We start from the raw sequence: 6,000 nt of genomic DNA, 5'->3' as shown, positions 1-6,000 counted from the left end.
AAATCCATGCTCTTAGAATATAGGCAATAGATAGATAGATGATAGATAGACAGAAAGACAGATAATAAATGTATAAATTCATCAGTTTTACAAGTCAGATTTATTTTGCCTTAAGAAAAAAAAGGCTTTGATAAGCTATAACTCAATAATTATAAACTGCTTTGCATAAAAATAATAAGAAAGTAGAAATGAGTGATAGAGTAGGAACAGTATTACATTGGAACTATTTCTACTGTGGACCCTGAGAAAGAATACTTAGAATGGCTCCTGGTGACCTTTAACTTTTGCACATTTCTATGGCTCAAATCTGAAAACAAAAACAAAAAGAAAAACAACAACAACATCAAAAACAGAGCCTAGCAGCCATTTATAAACAGTGGCCTCTCATGTAAATCACATCTCAGAGAGAAAGTTGCACTAAGCTATCTGCTTCTCACACTAAACTACCTGCCTGCACTGTGTTCCTGTTATCTGAGTCAGCCCTTATAAAGGAGTTCCTAGAATGGTATTTCAACCAACAGGACTGTGGCTTTCCCAGCTATATTCTCCCATCAGCATCTTCATCAACCAATTAGAGTGGCTCTATTCTCCAATCAAGGCAGTGCCTTTTGAACCAATCAAACTGCAAGGATTTGAAGTCCTCATTTACATGAAGATGAACCAATCATGGAGCAGGGGTGTGGACTTCTATTTTTATAAGTCAGCTTGCCTTTGGTTCAGGGAGCTCATTGTCTCTTTCCACTGAAGTCTGTATTTCCCTATCCAAAGCCGAAACACTGAAGATGAAAACACTGAAGGTAACCTGCTGGAGCAGAGCAGAGTAGACAGCGCAGGGCAGAGTCGAGCTGACCATACTAGAATGGGTAGAGCAGACCAGACCAGTGCATAACAGAGCTGTCTAGCCAGACAGGGGCCTGGCCCCAGGGCCACCTCATAACCATGCTGCTTCATAATAGAGCTATAACACTCCTGAGCTGTTCCACATTTGAGCTATTGGCACTGAATAAAGTTTCCTTTGTTATTGTACTTCAAACTTGGGATTCTTGTTGGTGTTGAATTGATGCCAACAACCATCAGCTGACATTCTGAAGTGCTAAGTAGAAATTTAATCGGTCTGGACATACAGAGCAGATAAGTGATCTGGACTTAAAATATGCTATCAGTGATGGTCATATTAGGGTTTTCCAGTCAAGATGGTGGGCTAGGTAAAAGTGGGGCTTGCCTCCTCCCATAACTGCATTAAAATTATAACAAAATTATAAAAAAATTAACTTGGAAAATCATCTGAACTCTAATCGTCATAACACATACGGCTGAGGATATAAAGAAAAAGTCACGTAGAAACTGGTAGGAGGGACAGACATGAAATGGGCTGCCTCTGGAACTGGGCATGGTGGTTGAAAACCAAGAGGGAGAGCTCAACTGCAGAGGTCCCCCTGAAGCAATGAGGGGCCCTAGCTCTACTCAGGGGCTCCCCGGATTTCCAGTCCTGGAAAGAAGAGTTCCCATAAAATCTGACGGTAAAACCCAGTGGGGTTCCTGCCAACTGAGAGAGATGAAAGGAATCTGAAAACAGATGTCCCCCTTATAGGGCCTGTGTGCACACTCACTCACCTGCAGACATTCACCCTGGGCTTTGGCAGAGGGTCGGCAATTCGAGGGGTGCAAGAGACATACAGGGAAAGACTGAGTTGTACAGGATGGGGTGAGAGCTTGGAGAGACAGTTGTCATTGTTCTTTTGTTAGGCCCCCTTCTGGGGCAGTCTACAGACAGTCTCCATGTTGACTCCATTAAACCTTCCCTCAACACAGCTAGTTCTGAACCTGCATTGGCCCGGTGAGATTGGCACGCTCCATCCCATGTCTCCCTGACATCGTGCACCACTCAAACCACAAATTGCATGCAACAAGCTTGTTAACAGGCAGTAAGCCATACCCTGTGCTTGCCCTGAGCCATGAATTCGAGAACAAACAAAAGCCCTCAGTTTGCACAGCATGCTCATAGCCCATGCATCCTGGGACAGATTTCTGATGGTGGGCCACAAGCCCCACCCTGCACTACAGTATTTCATAAATAAATCTTGGTGTCTGAAAACCTGAAGTGGCAGTAGATGGCCTTGCTGAAATATGAGACTTCTATAGAAAGCCACAAATTCAGCATTGGCACGAAACTGAATTCTTCAATGGCCAAGTAAAATCTATTCACTTTACCCCAGTAACTTTGGGTCCTGCTCCACCCAACTCTCATATCGCTCAAAGCCTCTCTCAGCTGCAGAGTCATACGGGCAGCTGGCAGACAGCCTCGGGACTTGAGGCACATTTATCCTTTTACTGAACTGCCCCAGGCCTGGTACTAGGGGTAACTGACTTCGGCTTGCAGTGTGGTCTTTCCAACTTACCTCCAGATCCAGCAGAGACAGCACCATCTATGGAACATTTTGTAGCTCTTACCAGGTAGCCCTGAGCAATCAAAGGCAGCAGCTGACCTTGACCTACAGGAGAGCCCCTCCCAAGTGTCCCCAGGAAAAACACATCCAGAGGCTGGCATCAGATCACAACAAACCAACATCTGAGTAGCCCCCAAAGTGGCACACCCAAAGGGTAGTTTCAACAGGTACACGAGCCTGCTAGAGTGAATCCCACTCCATGGGGTCAACCACCATACAGCAGCTCGTACCCTATGGGTGTGTCAATCCCCCCAGCTAGTTAGCCCAAGCCCAAGAGTCAACCCCATCCACTGACATGCTAACAAAAATTGAGGATTAGCTATAAAAGAACACACACAACTCACACAAAGAACACACTCAGAGCCCCTGGTACAGGTGATCAGAGAGACTGTGCCACTGAGTCACACAGAACAATTACTACATATGGCCATCTGGCCAAGTCTGGGAGATGTGATAAATCTCCTAATACACAGAAACAAACACAGAGAGGCAACTAAACTGAGAAAACAAGAAAACATGCCACAAATGAAACAATAGGATAAAACTCCAGAAAAAAAAAAAAAGACTAAACAAAATGGAGGCAAGCAACATGCCAGAGACAGAGTTGAAAACAATGGTTATAAAGATAGCCAATGAATGTAGAGGGAAAATGGATGATCTCAGTGAGCACTTTGACAGAGAGAAAGAGTAAGCATAAAAAAACATAGAAACCATAAAAAAGGACAAGCCAGAAATAAAGAATACAATAACTGAAGTGAAAAATACATTAGAAGGAATCAACAGCATGTTAGATGAAGCAGATGATCAAATCATTGAGTTGGAAGACAAGGTAGTAGGAAATACCCAATCAAAACTGCAATAAATAAATAAGTAAGTAAGTAAGTAAGTAAGTAAAAATTTTAAATGAGGACAGTTTAAGAGACCTCTGGGACAACATCGAGCGTACCAAAATCCACATCATAGAGATACCAGAAGGAGAAGAGAGAGAGCAAGGGCTTGAGAATTATTTGAAGAAATAATGACAGAAAACTTTCCTAACCTGGTTAAGGAATTAAACATACAAATCTAGGAATTGCAAAGAGTCCCAAAAAATAGGAACCCAAACACCCACAACAGACACACCATAATTAAAATGCCAAAGAGAGAATCTTAAAAGTAGCAAGAGAAAGACAGTTAGTTAACTACAAGGGTACTCCCATAAGAATGTCAGCTGATTTTTCAACAGAAACTTTGCAGGCCAGAAGAGACTGGCAAGAAATATTCAAAGTAATGAAAAAAGAACCTACAACCAAGAATACTCTACCCAGCGAGCCTATCAATTAAAATGGAAGGTGAGATAAAGAGCTTTCCCGACAGCAAAAGGCTTAAGGATTTCATCACCAGCAACCCAGTATTACAAGAAATGTTGAAGGGACTTCTATAAAAAGAAAGATGGAGAACCATTTAATACAGCTAATAAAGTGGCAATAACTACATACCTATCAATAATCACTTTAAATGTAAATAGATCAATGTTCCAATCAAAAGACACAGGGTAGCTGAATGGATTATTACCCATAATGCTTATGGGTAAGAAAACAATACCCATACATATGCTATCTACAAGAGACCCACTTCAGATCAAACGACGCACACAGGCTGAAAGTAAAGGGATAGAAAAATATACTTAATGCAAATGGAAATTTAAAAAATCTGGGGTAGCAATATTTATATCAGACAAAATAGACTTTAAAACAAAGGCTATAATAAGAGACAACGAGGGCATTGTATAATGATAAAGGGATCACTACAATAAGGCTAGTAAACATATATGCACCCAACACAGGTGCATCTACATATATGAAGCAATTATTGATTGACATAAGGGTAGAGATCAACAGTAAAACATTCATAGTAGACTTTAACACCCCATTTACATCAATGAATAGATCTTGCAGAAAGAAAATCAGCAAGGAAACAGTGGACTTAAAAGACACACTAGACCAGATAGATTTAATTGATATTTTTGGAGCATTTGACCCCAAAGCGGTAGAATATACATTCTTCTCAATTGCACATAGAACATATTTTAGGATAAATCACATGTTAGATCACAAAACAAGTCTCAATAAATTTAAGAAGACTGAAATCATATCAACTGTCTTCTCTGATCACAGTGGTATGAAACTAGAAATCAACTACAAGAAAAAAACTGGAAAATACACAAACACATCGAGGCTAAATAACATGCTACTAAATAGTGAATAGGTTAACAATAAAATCAAGGAAGAAATCAAATGATATCTAGAGACAAATGAAAATGAAAACACAACGACTCAAAATCTGTGGAACATAGTGAAAACAGTCTTAAGAGGGAAATACACAGCAATACAGGCCTATCTCAAGAAACAAGAAAAATCTCAAATAAACAATCTAACCTACACTTAAAAGAACTAAAAAAAGAACAGCAAACGAAGTCCAAAGTGAATAGAAGAAAGGAAATAATTAAGATCAGAGTAGAAAAAAGTGAAATAGAGTCCAGAAAAACAATACAAAAGATCAATGAAACCAAAAGCCAGTTCTTTGAAAAGATAAACAAAATTGATAAACCAGACTCATCAAGAAAAAGGAGAGGACCCAAATAAATACAATCAGAAAAAAAAAAAATAGAAGTAACTACAGATCCCACAGAAATACAAAGGATCATAAGAAAATACTATGAGCAATTATATGCCAACAAATTGGACATTATGGAAGAAATGGATATATTCCTAGAAATATGAAATCTTCCAAGACTGAGTCAAGAAGAAATAGAAAATCTGAACTGACCAATTACCACCAATGAAATAGAATCAGTAATCAAAAACCTCCCAAAAAGCAAAAAACCAAATAGCTTCATAGGTGAATTTTACCAAATATTCAAAGAAGAATTAACACTTGTTCTTCTCAAACTATTCCAAAAAATTCAAGAGAAAAGCCTTCCTAATTCTTTTTATAAAACCACCATTACCCTATCCAAAACCAGACATTATAAACAAAAGAAAACTGTAGGCCTATGTCTCTTATGAACATTGATGCAAAAATTCTCAACAAAATATTAACAAACTGAATTCAACAATACATTAAAAATATTATACACCATGGTCAAGTTGGATTTACTCCTGGGATGCAAGGTTGATATAATATCCAGAAATCAGTTAATGTGATACACCACAGTAACAAATCAGAAGATAAAAACCATATGATCATATCAATAGTTGCAGGAAAAGTGTTTAACAAAATCCAACATCCATTTATTGTAAAAACTCTCATCAAAGTGGGAATAGAGGAAACATACCTCAAAATAATAAAGACCATATAGGACAAGCCTACCGCTAACATCGCATTCAATGAGGAAAGGCTAAAAGCATTTTCCTTAAGATCAGGAACAAGACAATAATGCCCACTTTCACCACTTCTAGTCAACATAGTATTGGAAGACCTACCTACAGAAACCAAACAAAAAAGAGAAATAAAATTGGAAATGAAGAAGTAAAACTATCATTATTTGTAGGTGACATGTTACTATATAGAG

This window comes from Rousettus aegyptiacus, unplaced genomic scaffold (genome assembly GCF_014176215.1).
Source record: "Rousettus aegyptiacus isolate mRouAeg1 unplaced genomic scaffold, mRouAeg1.p scaffold_m13_p_5, whole genome shotgun sequence".
Classification (NCBI taxonomy): domain Eukaryota; kingdom Metazoa; phylum Chordata; class Mammalia; order Chiroptera; family Pteropodidae; genus Rousettus; species Rousettus aegyptiacus.
Note: the sequence above shows the minus strand (reverse complement) of the source record.